This window comes from Balaenoptera borealis, assembly GCF_965194805.1.
Source record: "Balaenoptera borealis genome assembly, chromosome: 18".
NCBI classification, from domain to species: domain Eukaryota; kingdom Metazoa; phylum Chordata; class Mammalia; order Artiodactyla; family Balaenopteridae; genus Balaenoptera; species Balaenoptera borealis.
The window spans coordinates 7,045,650-7,060,883 of NC_138877.1; the positions used below are offsets into that span (position 1 = coordinate 7,045,650).

At 39.6% G+C, this 15,234-nt stretch overlaps 1 protein-coding gene across 1 annotated transcript in view; it reads left to right on the forward strand.

The window, feature by feature from the left end:
* The window catches only part of LOC309615795 (microtubule-associated tumor suppressor candidate 2-like), a gene marked incomplete at its 3' end in the record, with an annotated part of 335,518 nt that overhangs the window by 1,673 nt on the left and 318,611 nt on the right, over positions 1-15,234 (forward strand). Inside the window, exons 2-3 of the mRNA XM_082365770.1 lie at positions 13,617-13,704; positions 14,537-14,609. The remainder of the gene's footprint in view (positions 1-13,616; positions 13,705-14,536; positions 14,610-15,234) is intronic.

Genomic DNA, 15,234 nt, shown 5'->3' on the forward strand with positions numbered 1-15,234 from the left:
AACAGCTTTTATTGTCTTTAAGGTCGGAAATAGACGTGGCTGCTGAATCAGTGTTTTCTGTCTACTTCATGTAATTCCAAATACCCAAATCTGGGGGCAGATCTTAGGGATGGTTTGTGAAGGCTTACGTAAGTGCTACGACTATTGCGTTCAACTCTCTGTTTTGGCTATTACATAATTGACACAGTACTGGATTGTTAAAGCCAAAACAGGGGACGGATGCACAGCCCCAGCCCAGCACATGCGCTTTTATAATGAATTGCTGTGGCCAAATTAGAGGGAACAGCAGGGACGGAGGTTTGTGGAAGAGAGATAAGAATAGCGTCTAGAGGATTGATGTAAGAGAAGACTGTTATGCTTAGCGGTTTTCTAGAGATTTTAATGCTGCGGTATAAACCTCTCTAGTCTTTTGTATCTCCCAGCAGAGGCGCATTGACTGGGAAGCTAATGAATCTTAAGCTTCAGGGCCCCTCACTCCGGCTTCGTCCAAGCCCCTGGGAGGGCCACTAGCAATGTGCTCACATGGTCACAGAAGTTTGTATTTGTAATTTTGGATTTTTTTAAAATAAGGAGGACACTCTCTGCCCCCTCCCGCGTCCCGTCATAAAAATGTAAGGCTCCATAAACCCTGAATCTGCTGTCTCCTGATTATGTTCAAATGTTAACTTTGAAAAATGCTTTTTCTTATTTTAACGTCTGTAGTCTCATGAAAAGACAAAAAAAGAAATCTGGCCAATATTGTAGTTGAGCTGCTGAGAAAATGCAAACTGCTATTACCCAGGGCTCAGGTGGTTACCTGGTGAATCAGCTGTGCCTTGTGATCTCACACAAACCGGGACTTTTTTGCATCCGAGCCGAGCCGGAGGCAGAGAGAAGCTGAGACGGGGGCGGGGAAGGGAGGAAAGTGGGTTAAAGCCCTTCCACATCTCAGAGACCGCTGCCGAGGGGAAAGGGAGAAAGAAATGAACTACCAAAAGATGCTTCATTAATAAAAAGTTAATAGGAACAGATAGCATCAGCTCCATAGGAGACCTTCCTGTAAACTCCTTAGGATCTGTCTTCAATATGAATTCTAAACAGGGAGCAAACTCAGGCCTGGAAAATATCTTGCAGGAAACAAGTGCAGGCTGGGAAGGGCTAGGATAAACTATTGACTTGTTCCCGTTAGCAGTTTTATGGGTAAATGGGAGTCGTATTATGTCTGCCGCAGGAATGTTGGAGAGGGGGTTATTGAAAAGAGTGGAGGATTTTCCCTTTTTCTCTGAAGCAATTTCTACTTCATATCTGAATTTGGATGCTTCAGATCTTACCATCTTGACCCCTTTCCCACCGGTCCTTATACAGCCTCCACCCACCCACCTATCCATCTATCCACCCACCTACCCACCCACCCACCCATTTACAAAGTCACTCCCCTTGACCAAACTTTAGTCAGACTCCTCTGAGCCCTCCTCTTGACTAGGCCTCAACCTTGGCCTACAGGAACTGCAGCTTTTAACACAATCCTGTCCGTGTAGTGTTGTCCCCCGGCCCCCCAGGAGACTTGAGAAAACTCTAACTTGGCTTCCAGCCCCCTGAGGTCACGCCCCTGGGATGACCCGTCCCCCCCTTGAGTTTCTGTTTGGAAAAGCTCAAGTCAGCCAAAAGGATTTACCCTTTGTTCCAGCCAACACCTGAGGAGGGGCCCGATTTCCCTTTTATTCAGCATTTAGTAGAAAAACAGTACAATTACGATGCATTCTCTGTTCCTTTGAGATGTATACGTATCTCCTACCACCCAGGAGTATCCTTCTCAAGGACCTGAAAGCCGTTCCTTTGACATGTAATCAGGAAGGATAGGGCCTGTGTCTCCCGTCTCTAGGAGACTAGGACAAACTGACACACAACATCGTTGAGGATGACCAATCACTACCTGCTTTTGGTAATTGCCCACTTCTGTGACTCTGCCTTAGCCCTGTCTGTGCTCTTTTGTTCTTCCTTTAAAACACCTGGCTGCCTCCTCGTGGATTGAAGTTGAGCCGAGTTTTATACTGAAGTCTCTTTTCCTCTTGCAGTATATACTGAATAAATTCTGTCTTTACTGCCTTTAACTAGCATCTAGCTTTGTTTTTCTTTAATAACATCCAGCGGAAACTTTTCAGTGTCTGTTTGTGCCAAGCGCTGTTCTAGACATTAGGTATTTTAGAGCAGTGAACACAACAGACAAAAACTGTGCCCCAGAGGAGCGTACAGTGTCATGGACAAACTTATGTAAAATGTGTACCGTATCAGGTCGGGAGAGCGCTATGGAGAACAGGAAATCAGAGAAGGAGGAGAAGGAGCGTAGGGTGGGGAGTGAGTGTTGCTGGGACACGTAGGTCAGCGAAGGCCTCCCCGAGAGTGGATGCTGAGTAGGGCCCCGAAGGAGAGGAGGAGGGAGCCGTGTGGATGTCCGGGCAGAGTGTTGCCCTCGCTGGGGCACGGCCGGTGCAGAGGGGGCCGGTGCAGAGCCCTCGGAGGCCGGAGCTGGGCTGGCGCTTGTGAGGAGCAGCGGGTGGAGGGGGGCCGGTGCAGCAGGCAGGCTTGCGGCCAGTGCTTCCCTGAAGCAGCAGCCCACCCCTCCCAATTCTCCTGCGGTGGCTTCTTGGACCTGCCCTGGGACCCTCCTCTCCAGCGACGTGAGGCTGTGTCAGCGAGTGATGGTGTTACTCTTGGGCTTTAGGTGGTGTGTTGGTTTGGGATCAGGTACAGCTGAGGGCCTCTCAGGGCAACTGGAATCCAGTCCAGACCATTACATAAACCAGGAGTAGGGGGGAAGGTTGGGTGTCTCCGTGGATGGTTCCCACTGGCTTGCTGTAGGAAAGGGGCCAACAGGAAAGCCTTATTTCAGCCCGGATTCCCTGTCGTCCCCTAGGAACAGATAGAACTGTGGTGAATAAAGGATGCCAGCAGTGGGAACCACCCTACTCTTTCTTGGGGAATATCAAGATGTCAGGAACCTAGAGCAACTCCTGGCGTGAGACTGAGCCAGCGAGAACCCCGTGGCCTAAAGGTGTTTGTGTTGGTTGGGGTTTGGGGAGGGGAGTTTGCTCATTGGCTGACGAGGCTCCTCTGTGCCTGGATGGCTGCCCTACGTGTACTAACCAGAAAGCACATGTGCGGACCTGGTAGCAGGTGGTCACGGATCCCTCAGTGGAAAAGGTGAGAGGCCAGTGGGGAGCAGCAGCCAGGAGCTGTCTGCTGGAGAAAGGCATAGCCTTCCAGGGTGCATGGGGGACGGGCTGGGGGCAGGACACATAGCTGTTTACCTTGTCAAGCTATTGGCCTATAACCATTTCTATCCCTGACACAGACAAAGAAATCTTTCTTATAGGTTACGATTCTCTGGGTCGTTTGCCAGCAGGTTGGCGCATAACAGCAGCCTGAATGAGCACAAAAGCAGGTGGCATTAGGAGGGTGGTGTGTATAGGATATTGCATGTGGCATTAGGAATGTGGCATGTGTAGGAGATTGGCAGGTGGCATTAGGAAGGTGGCATACTTAGGAGATTGGCAGGTGGCATAGGAAGGTGGCATACGTAGGAGATTGGCAGGTGGCATTAGGAAGGTGGCATACATAGGAGATTGGTGTCCTTGCCTCTTCTCTGTGCCTGTCATTGCTTTGTGTGGTTTCTCTCTTTGCAGGCTTCTTTTCACATGCCCTACCATGTTTGGAAAATGGGGGATTTAAGGTTATTCCTGGGTATGTTATACTCTTCTTTAACTTTTGTGAATGAGCCCTCTTCTAATTGGCTATTGTTATATAATCAGTCGGTTATATATATTATGCATAGTGGTCATATTACATTGTCTTAGCGCTTTTGGGCTGCTATAACAATATACATCAAAAACAAAACAAAACAAAAAACAAAACAAAACAAAAAAACAATATACATCAGACTGGTGGCTTATAAACAACAGATATTTATTCTCACTGTTCTGGAGGCTGGGAAGTCCAGGATCATGTTGCCAGCAGATTTGGTAAGGGCCTGCTTTTTGGTTCACAGATGGCACCTTTTTGCTCTGTCCTCACTTGGTGGAAGGGGCAAGCAAGAAGCTCTCTGGGGCTCCGTTTATTAAGGTACTAATCTCATTCATGAGGGTTCTGCCCTCATGACCCAGTCACCTCCCAAAGGCCCCACATCCTAATACCATCACCTTGGGCATTAGGTTTTCAACATATGAATTTTGGGGGGACTCAAACATTCAGATTGTAGCATATATATAACCAGTAATTTATATTTAGAAAGCTGTTGATTTTAAGATATAATCGTGTAACTGGGCACTTTTCAAGCTCTTATCAATTCTAACCTCTTTTTGGTTATTTTTCTTGAATTTTCTAGGTAGACAGTCATATCATCTGTAGGTGATGATTATTTTTGTTTCTTTTCTTATTTCTATTTCTATTTCATGTTTTATTACCAGAGTTTAGACTAGATAGAAGGAGAAGAGATTGTTAATCTGTTGAGTGATTTTTTTTTAACATAAGATTGAGTATTGTCCTTCAGGTAGATGTACTTTCCCTGTCCTGTAGGGCAGGGGTCCCCAGCAGTCCGAGGCCTGTTAGGAACCAGCTGCACGGCAGGAGGTGAGTGGCGGGCGAGCAAGTGAAGCTTCATCTCCCGCTCCCCATCGCTTGCATTACCGCCTGAACCACCCCCTACCTGCCCCTCCCCATCCGTGGAAAAACTGTCCTCCACAAAACTGGTCCCTGGTGCCAAAAAGGTTGGGACAGCTGCTGTAGGGGGTAGGTTGTATGACCCTTCAAGACTTCTCCTTATTAGTCTTGCCACTCTGTGTGCACCTACAGACCCATTGCACCAGTAGGTTCAGTTCCCTTAGAAAAACAAAGCAGTGTGTATGCATAGTCATTAAAGGTGAGCCAGCAGTGTATGTGATGGGGGCTAAGCCAGTATTAATGACAGGTTGATGCTGACTTTGGGAACTTTGACTCACCCGCAGAAATGGAAAGCCAACATAGTGTATTAGCTTCTATAAAGACTGTAATCAGACAAATAAATTTGTCCAGACACAGGCTAATATTGATATAGTGATTTTAAACGCTTTTCAAAAGTATTGTGGAATATAGAGCCGTGTATTACAAGAAATGGCAATAAAACAGCAGAAGCAAATAATGAACACTTAATAGGGAAGTTAAATTTTCACACTTGACTAGACTTACTGCAAAGGACTAACCTAAAAACTTAATATGAGCACTATCTCTGTTAAATGACAGTATAAGAGGAGTAATCTCAAATCATCCAGAATTAATTATCTTTGTACTAGGCTGTTTGAAATTACTCAAAATAGCTTCTGAAGACAGGCAGTCTTTCTTTACACACAAATAATTGTCTTCTCAGGTTGGAAATGTTGCCACATATTAAGCCAAACATATTTTTGTACCTAATTCTTATATTTCTATCAGTTTATTTTCAGGGGAAGCCAATTTGAGAACTGAAATCATGCAAGAGAATAATTTTGATTGAAGTGAATATTTCTAAGCTTGATGCATTTTGTATTAGTGTTGCATAATATTTTAGGAAGTATGTATGGCAGACATGCCAAAAATTACATTTAATTTCCTAAAGACTCTAGCAAGTAATAAAAAAATTTATATTAGTTTAACTGGTAGCTAGTAATGAGTTTAATACTGAGAAAGCTAATTTGCTTCTATTAGCAGTTTTAAGAGGTTAGTCTAATATAAGTAACTGCTTTGTGCTCTACCCCCAAACTTCATACTGAACTTTTTCTGCTAGATTTTAGAATTATCATTTTGATGACAACCCAAGATATGGTAATGGAATATAAATGTGAGGTAGAACTAATATCTCAGTTTGGAGCATGAAAAAAAGAAAGGAGATATATGATCTGAAAATCACCGATCTCCAAGGTTGGGACTAGAAGGATACTTGTCAGGCAGTTGCCTCAAGCACAAAATTTAAGGGGGTACTAAAAATCTACGCAATAAAATAAATAATATTTTAATATGGTTAAAAAATTAAAATTAGTGCAAAAATTTGTAAACAAAATATCAAAAATTTAAGAAAGACAAGATCAGTATCTGATTTTTCCTTTTGGGTAAGGCTTCAGTGTGTCATAGCATGACTGATCATGTTACTGGTTGTGTTTTAATTTAAAATTTTGATATTTTGTTCACCATGGATTTTTTTTTGCATTAATTTTTATGTTTTAAAATTATCATTTATCTTGGAACCACCTCTGGAATGTTGGAGTAAGGACATTGTGTAAATTCTCTTTTCCAAAACAGCAGTGAGAAGAAAATTTCACTGAGTGAGGCAAAAATTGTCAAAATAAGCTATTATAGAACTCTGGAAATTGATCAAAGACTTGCAACAATCCAGGGGGTGTTTATTCAAGAAAAAAGACTGAATTGTGGTAAGAATAGTGACCTTTGTGGCATTTAAATTTATTCCCATTACCTCTTCCCAGCACCACGGTAGTTTTGAAAGGTAAAAGCTACTGGAGGGGACAGAGTAGGTTCAGAGCTCTTCAAATGCCCCATTCTTAGAAAACTGTCACTGTATGATCTGTCTGGCAACTCCCTGAAAAGCTCAGAACTTGTTTTTATTTCTCCTGACTCAGAACTCATTCTTTGTAAACACCCTTAGGGGATTTGTTAGAAATGATCAGTGGCAGTTGTTTAACAGCACAGCTTCCTGAGGCGGCTACACCGGTTGGGGTTAACAGGAGGTTGACCAAAAAGCTGAAAAGGAATAATTGGGAAAAGAGATATCTGTAGAGGGCTGTGAAAAACTTTGACATATTCCTTAGAATCTAGAAGGCCCATATGCATATTCAAGTCTGTACATATGCCTAAGTAAGACTTGAGAAGGCCTTAATCTATCACCTCTGGCTGACATTGAGGCTGTACACAAGCAGGAAGAATAGACAGAGTTGTAAACTGTCATCAGGGCATAGAAAGCCCATGTCAGCATACACACGGAGCCCACAGCAAAGGCTGTGAGACATACTGGTTCAAAGCATTTAAGGAAATCTCTGTCCCATCATTAGCTGACTAATGAAGCAAATTGGGCAGAGACTTAAGTGGCTGCACATGGTAAAGAAAATAGACTTTATAGAATTAGTCCAGGAAATGGACAGATAGCATTAGGAATAACAAAAGCAAACAGCAACAACAATAAACCTTTGGTTGGAGTGGCGGAATCTGATTTCTGGAGTTGCCATATTATATTATTTTAAATCGAATTTCAACACACAATCGCAATACACAAAGAAACAGGAACGTATGACCAAGTCACAGGGAGAAAACAATTAAAAATGTCCCTGAAAAAGTTCAGATGTTGGACTTATTAGACAAATGTTTTAAGTCAGCAATCATAAATGTATTCAAAGAATGAAAGGAAGTCATGTCTAAAGAATTAAAGGATGAGAATGATGTCTCACCAAATAGAGAATATAAATAAAGGTATAGAAATAATTTTAAAAGAACCAAATAGAAATTCTGGAGTTGAAAAGTACAATAATGGGGGCTGAAAAATGGTTTTGAATTGGCAGAAGAAAGAATCAGTGAACTTGAAAGTAGGTCAATTGAAATTATACAATTTGAGGAACAGAAAGCCAAATGAATGACGAAAAATGAACAGGACTTCAGATTATTCATTGTGAGTACCAACATAGGCATAATGGAAGTCCCAGAAGGAGAAAAGAGAGAGAAAGAATACTTGAAGAGACAGTGGCCCAAAACTTGCCAAATTTAATTTAAAAGATTAATCTGCACATCCAAGAAGGTCAGTATATTTCAGGATAAATGCAGAGCTCTACAGCCAGACACACAACAGTCAAGCTGTTAAAAGCCAAAACAAAGAAAGCAGCAAGAGAGAATGAATTACTATGTATGAGGAACCCTCAATAAGATTAACACCTGACTTCTCATCAGGAATCATGGAAGCCTGAAGCTAGTTCTTTCAAAGTGCTGAAAGAACCACCATCCATATAGTTTTGCTATATCCAGCAAAACTATCCTTCAACAAAGGAGAAAAAAATAAGACATCTCAGGAAAACAAAAACAGAGAATTTGTCACTACCAGACTTGCCCTATAAGAAATATTAAAGGGGAACTTTCAGGTTGTAATAAAAGAACACTAGACAGTAACTCAAATCCATGGAAGAAATAGAGTATCAGTAAAAGTAACTGATTATGTAAATATCAAGGCAGTATAGACTACTAAGAAAATAACTAAGACATATAAAGGAAACAACAAGGGAATTAAAATGCTATAGAAAAATATCTATTTAACACAAAAGAAGGCAGTAATGGAGGAATAGAGGGACAAAAAGACATAAGACATTCAGAAAACAGTAAAATGGCAAATGTAAATACTATCAGTAATTACATTAAATGTAAATGAACTAAACATGCCAGTAAAAAGTCAGAGATGGGCAGAATGAATTAAATAAACATGATCTGACTATATTCTCACTACAGCAGACCCATTTTATATTCAAACACAAATAGTTTGAAAGTAAAAGAATAGAATAAGGTATACCATGCAAATAGTAACCAAAAGAGTGCCGGGAGTGGCTATACTAATATTAGACAAAATAGATTTTGAGTAAAAAATTATCACAAGAGACAAAGAAGGTCATTATATATTGATAAAAGGGTCAGTCCGTCAGGAAGACATAACAATTACAAACATATGTGCATCTAACAACAGTTTCCCAAAATACATGAAGCAAAAACTGACAGAATTGATGGGAGAAATAGAAAATACAACAATAATAGTTGGAGATTTCAATATCCTGCTTTCAATAACAAGTCGAAACTAGGCAGAAGTTTAGCTAGGCAACTAGGCAGAAGATCAACAAGGAAGTAAAAGACCTGAACAACATTATAAACCAGCTAGAACTAAGAGACATCCAAAGAACAGCCCACCCAACCATAGTAGAATACACATTGTTTTCAGGTGCACATAGAAAATTCTTCAGAATAGAATATATTAGGCCATAGAACATATATTAGGCCATAGATCATGTTTCAATAACTTTAAAAGCATTGAAATCACACAAGGATTTTTTTTTTTTTATCATACTGGAGTGATATTAGAAATCAGTAGCAGAAGGAAATTTCAGAAATTCATAAAATGTGGAAATTAAATAATATACTCTAATAACCAGTGGGTCAAAGAAGAGATCACAAGGGAAATTAGAAAATGCTTTGAGGTGAATGAAAACAAAACATACTAAAACTTACGGGATGCCGGTAAATCAGTGCTTAGAGGGATATTTATCGTTAAGAATGCCTATATTAACACAAAAAGAAGGATCACAAATCAGTAACCTAATCTTTCACCTTACGAAAGTAGAAAAAGAAGAGCAAACTGAACCCTAAGCAAGCAGAAGGAAGGAAATAATAAAGACCAGAGTAGAAGTAAGTGAACTAGAGAATAGAAAAACAATAGAGAAAATCGATAAAACCTAAAATTAATCCTTTTAAAAGATCAACAAAATTGACAAACCCTTAGCTGACTAACCAATAGAAAAAGAAGGAAGGCTCAATTACCAAATCCAGGAATGAAAGAGGGAGTTTTATATACTACCCACGGCAGAGAAATAAAAATGACCATAAGGGAATATTATGAATAACTTTATGTCAACAGATTAGATAACCTAGATGAAATGGATAAACTCCTAGGAAGACACAGACTACCCAACTGACCCAAGAAGAAATAGAAAATCTGAAGTGACCTGTTACATGTAAAGAAATTGAATTAGTAAAAATTTCCTGCAAAGAAAATCCCAGACTAAGATGACTTCACTGGTAAATTATATCAGTGAAGAATTAATAACAATTTAGCACAATCTCTTCCAGAAAATGGAAAAGGAGGGAGCATTTCCCAACTCGTTTTTTGAGGCCATTAATATTTTGATACTAAAACCAGAAGAAAAAAACATAAGAAAGCACAGGCCAGTATTCCTTATGAATATAGATACAAAAATTTGCAACAAAATACTAGCAAACCAAACCCAGCAACATATAGAAAGGTTTATACATCATGACCAAGTGGGATTTCTCTAAGGAATGCAAGGGTGGCTTAATATATGAAAATCAGTGTAATACACCATATTAATAGAATAAAGTACATGCAAGACTTCTACACTGAAAACTACAAAACATCATTGAAAGAAAGTAAAGATAAGCTAAATAAATGGAAAGACATCCCCTATTCATGGACTGAAAGACAATATTGTTAAGATGGCAATGCTTCCCAAATTGACCTACAGACTCAATGTAATCCCAGCTGCTCTTTTAGCAGACTGATCCTAAAACTCATATGGAAATGCAAGGGACACAGAATAGCCAAAGCAATCCTGAAAAAGGAGAACAAAGTTGAAGGACTCACACTTCCTGATTTTAAAACTTACTACAAAACTACAGTGATTAGATGGTGTGGTACTGGCATAAGTATAGCCTTTTATAGATCAGTGGTATAAAATTGAGAGTCCAGAAATAAACGCTTAGATTTATGATTTTTCAACAAGGGTGATAAGACAATTCAAAGAGAAAGAATAGTCTTTTTAACAAATGGTGCTGGAGTAACTACGTCCACATGCAGAAGAATGAAGTTGCACCTTCGCACTATATACAAAAATTAACTCAAAATGGATCACTGATTTGAATGTCGAAGCTAAAATAAAAAGACCTTTAGAAGAAAACATAGAAGTAAATTTTCATGCTCTTGGAGTAGGCAGTGGTTTCTTAAATATGGTACCAAAAGCATAAGTAACAAAAGAAAGCATATATAAGTTGGGCTTCATAAAAATTAAAAACTTTTGTGTTTTAGAGAGTATCATCAAGAAAAAGATAGTCCATAGAAGGGGAGCAAATTTTTACAAATTATGTATCTAATAAGAACTTGTATCCAAAATGTATTAAGAATGGTTGCAACTCAATAATATAAATAACCCAATTAAAAATTGAAGGCTTCAAGTTGATATTTCTCCAAAGAAGATATACTAATGACAAATAAACCTATTAAAAGATGGTCAGCATTAGTTATTAGGGAGATACAAATCAAAAGTACAATGAGAAATCACTACGCACCGACTAAGATGGCTAACATAAAAAATAAAATACCAAGTGTTGGTGAAGATTGGAACCCTGATACATTGCTGGTGGGACTGTGAAATGTTACACTTTGGAAAATTGTTGCTAGTTACTCAAATTATAAACATAGGGTTATAATATAACCCAGCAATTCCATTCCTAAGCATATACCTAAGAGAGTTGAAAATGTATCCATATAAAAACTGTACACCAATTTGTACATAATAGCCAAAAACTGGAAACAGTTCAGCCATCTATCAACTGATGAATGGATAAAACGTGGCATATTCGTACAATAGAATATTACTCATTCATAAAAAGGAATGAAGTACTGACATGTGTGAACTTTGGAAACATTTTAAGTGGAAGAAGCCAGACATAAAAGGCCACACATTGTGTGGTTCCATTTACATCAAATATCCGGAATAGGCAGATTTATAGAGACAAAATAGATTAGTGGTTGTCAGAGGCTGGGCGTTGGGAGAATGGGGGGGGGTATCTGCTAATTGGGATGGAGTTTCTTTGTGGGGTAATGAAAATGTTTTCAAATTTGATAGTGACAATGGTTGTACAATTTTGTGAGTATATTAAAACCACTGAATTGCACCCTGTAAAATGGTGCATTTTATGGTATGTGAGTTACATATCAGTAAAGCTGTTATTTAAAAATTTATTCATCTTGATTACGGAGTGTTTTGGTTCCTCTTAAATTTCGTGCCTGAGGCACATGCTTTGTCTCATCCTAGTCCTGACCCTGTCTTAGCCCACAGGGCTGCTGCCTCAGAATTCAGTAAAATATCTAGACTGGAAGATCAGAAACCTCAGGAAGGTTGGTGGTTACGTGTGAAGCAACAACTGATATTAGAGGAGGAAACTCTAGTGGATTGGTCGAACTTTGAAAGCAACATTCTGTGAGCTTTTAACGTGTGAGCAAAGTGTGTACGTCCAGCAGGGCCATGCTGTATGTCACCGCGGTGCAGGCTTTGGTGTCCACGGCTCTCTTAACATTGGGAAACGTTAAGAGCATCTTCACAGATTTCTTAGTAAGGAAGAGAAAGGCTGTACTTTATAGAGTAGTGCTGTCTAATAGAAATACACTGTGAGCCACGATGTAATTTTAACTTTTCTAGTAACCACATTAACAAGGAAAAAAGAAACAGATGGAATTAATTTTAATGTATTTTATTTAACCTAATATATTCAAAATATTATCTTCAGATAATTAATTTTAAAAATGAGGAATGAGAAATAGGTGAATGGTATAAAAAGAGATCAAAAAGTTTATTTTGCAATTGGCTGCATGTTCATACAAAAAAAGCAGAACAGTTTAGGGTAGGCGGCTCATTTAACTGGTCTCCTGGCAGGAGGGACAATTATTCAAGCCCTTCCTATTCCATCTCAGAAGAAAATGCATTTTGTGAACATGTAGACTTTTGTATCCAGGGCACGCACATGGCCTCTGCGCTGTTGGTGTTAGTCCCAGTAGCGTTGGGCGCGCCCCATGTTGCATCAGTAGCGGGGGGGGGGGGGGTCTGGTTGTGGTGGTGTTTGCTGTGCTGCTGGTGGTGCTTGTAGCGGTGGGGGGATGGGTGGGAGTGGTGGTTAGGGAAGGTCCTCAGATAGATGGGTTCCTAAGTACGTTAGACAGAAGTAAACCTCTCCTTCATCCCATCTGGACTTGGAGCTGTTTGATTTTCTCGGTGTGGTGTGATCTCTGCCCCCCCGCCCCCGCCCCCACCGTATAAGGACTGGCAGCCCTTCCGCTTTCTTCCCCTGCATCTGACTCCTTCATCCATCTGCCCCCTGCACCTTGCTCCTCACTCACTTTGTTGTTGTTGTTGTTTTTGCATTGTTTACAACATTTTATTAAAGTACAAAATTGTTGGAATTAAGCTAAATAGAAAAACATAGTAAATATTTACAAAAACCTTGATAACACCACTCACCTCACACACATGTAACGAATGTAGGAAGGGCTTAAAAAGTTTACAAGTTGAAAAGTATGGCGATTTCCTCAAATTGGATGTAACAGCTCGCTGCTGAGTATGGCATCAATATAATAAATCAGATCTTTGAGAGAATGCTGTCCCCGACTCTTCTGCAATCGAGTGCCTCCTAGAAATTTGTTCCTTGGGAGATTCAGACTCAGACTCTGGCTGAGACTTGTCCCCTCAGCCAGAGGGGACAAGCCAAGTGTTGAGATAATCACAACTTAGGGTCTAATTTTCTTCATCCGATTGACTGTGTTGAGGTTATAGAGACACAGCCACGGTCCTCACTCTTGCTCCTGCCCTTCTTAGAGATCTGCGTTCTTCCTCTCACCTCTTTGCCTTCTAGCCCTCAGCTTTTCTCTCTGCCACATTTATGCTCTTGGAAAAGACTCTTTATTGTTTCAAGGAGGAAGCCTAGAGGGAGTTGGCAGTAAATAGGGACCTGGCGGGAAGAAAGAGTGGAAAAGGTATTCTCAAGCCCTTCCAAATGCTGGAGGCAATTCATTCATTGTCTTTCAGGTACCCTGAAGATCTGTTGGGTTGGAATGGAAACATTAATACCCAAACCCCTGCTGCTGCTCAGAAAATGACGTGCACACAGCGATAGGTAGTTTTGGAGATTTAATTGTTTCATAATCTCTGGGTTTTCCAATTCTGTCTATTTCCTCGCTTGGAAAAATGATAAAATTGTTATTTTTGCAGGTAAAAAATGGTTGGCTATAGTAATTTTATATGACTCAACCTAATACTAGCAGGCCTTCTGTGGTATCTATTGCAGTAGCATTTGGGAGGAAAATTTGTCCCTTTTCTACCACTGAGCAACTAATCTCCTTGCTGGACAATTTAGAGGAGAAAGTAATTTTTGCTGACTTATTTTGAAATACAGTTTTATTAAGGATTTAATTAATATTAATATTGTTAATGTAGGGTTTACAGTTGCTCTGGCTTTTTATTTCTTCTGAATTATAGGAAAGTAAGAAGCATAACAAGTATAAATTTGGTGCAATTTAAGAAAATTAAGATCTACAAAATGGACATGATTATTCATGTATCAGCGGTATCCTTCCCCGATAAAAGCCAAGTCTTAAGCTCCTAAGATACTTCATTTATATGGTGTATTTAAGAATCAGTTTTCAGATCATTAACTACTTGAGGGATTAAAATAGAAAATTGAAGTCATGTAATCCATTGAGGATTAATCTGAATATAAGATTAAGTATCTCTAAAATCCTAGACACAGCCAATGGAAAAATAGTGAGTTTATTGAAACAACTCCCATTATGAAGAACTTATTTGTGGCACAATTACTGCCTAGATTCAAGAACTCCTGCGCTAACTTTATTTTTCACTGAGAAGTAGTAGTGTAATGAAGTACCTGTTTATGTTTCCCTGAATCTTGCTCCTTTCTTCTGAATTTTCCTGTGCCTTCTCTTTTTAAGGTTTCTACACCTGGATTGTCAACTAGGGCAAATTGTCACCAATGGCAGTAAAACTTGTTTTCTGGGGGTCAAGGTGAGTCTATGTGGATTTCTGTTCAATTTATGATTCCATTTGACCGGGGGTCATAGTTGCCTCTTAAATGTTGTATGATACTTCTTGGTAGTCAAAGTAAATAGCTGGTGATAATTTTGGGTAAATATTATTAATGATGCAAGCAAATAAAAATGAATTCTCATACGAAAGCTTAATTCAATTTTGCTTTTTTTAAGATGTGAGGATTATATTCAGACGTTGACTGGAACTCAAGTTCAAGCAATGTGTTTTGTTAATGATTTTAAATTTGAGAAGTGTGTATATAAGACATCTCTTTCCTGGTGGTGATTAATCTTCTCCTGCAACAAAAGGTTATGGTGTGATTGTTAACATGTGTTTAATGATATCAGTTGACGGAAATAGAACAAGAGGATGCAGTCGTATTTAGGGGCTTGCCTTGATTAGAGGATGTGCTTCTTGAGAGAAAAAGACCAGATTGGGAGGGAAAAAGTTACTGCAGTGCAGAGTTTATTAAATGATGCGTAGAAGCTTTAGTGAACAGCCAAGACCATGGAAAGTTTAAAGCATTTGAGACATTTGAGAGAAGCTTTTCTGGGGGCTTCTGCTTGTCCATATGGCATTCTGTGCAAATTAGACAAAGGCA